We start from the raw sequence: 484 nt of genomic DNA on the forward strand, positions 1-484 counted from the left end.
CAATGAGCTCTTTCATGCAATGAACTCTCTTCTCTTTCTCTCTACATATCATGTGTGTATGCATGTTGTATACACAACCAATGCAGCTTCGCCAACGAGCTCTCTCATTGACGCTGTCTTACGACGCTCTTGGACGTAGCAAGCAAGACCGTTGGGCGTGTAAAGCGAGACGAAGGATGCGTATGTGTGCATACACGTTGTGTGTGTCGAAACAATGTGTGCATGCACGTTGTGTGTGTGTGGAATGAGCTCTGTCATGCAATGAACTCTCTTCTCTTTCTCTTTACAAATCATTTGTGTATGTATGTTGTATATACAATCAATGCAGCTTCGCCAACAAGCTCTCTCATTGACGCTGTCTTACGACACTTTCGGACGTAGCAAACAAGACCGTTGTGCGTGTAAAGCAAGACGAAGGATACCGCGTTGTATAAGCAATGAGCTCTGTTGTAGCTTGTTCGTGTGAAGCAGGCAACAAACTCTC

This window comes from Penaeus monodon, chromosome 27, assembly GCF_015228065.2.
Source record: "Penaeus monodon isolate SGIC_2016 chromosome 27, NSTDA_Pmon_1, whole genome shotgun sequence".
NCBI classification, from domain to species: domain Eukaryota; kingdom Metazoa; phylum Arthropoda; class Malacostraca; order Decapoda; family Penaeidae; genus Penaeus; species Penaeus monodon.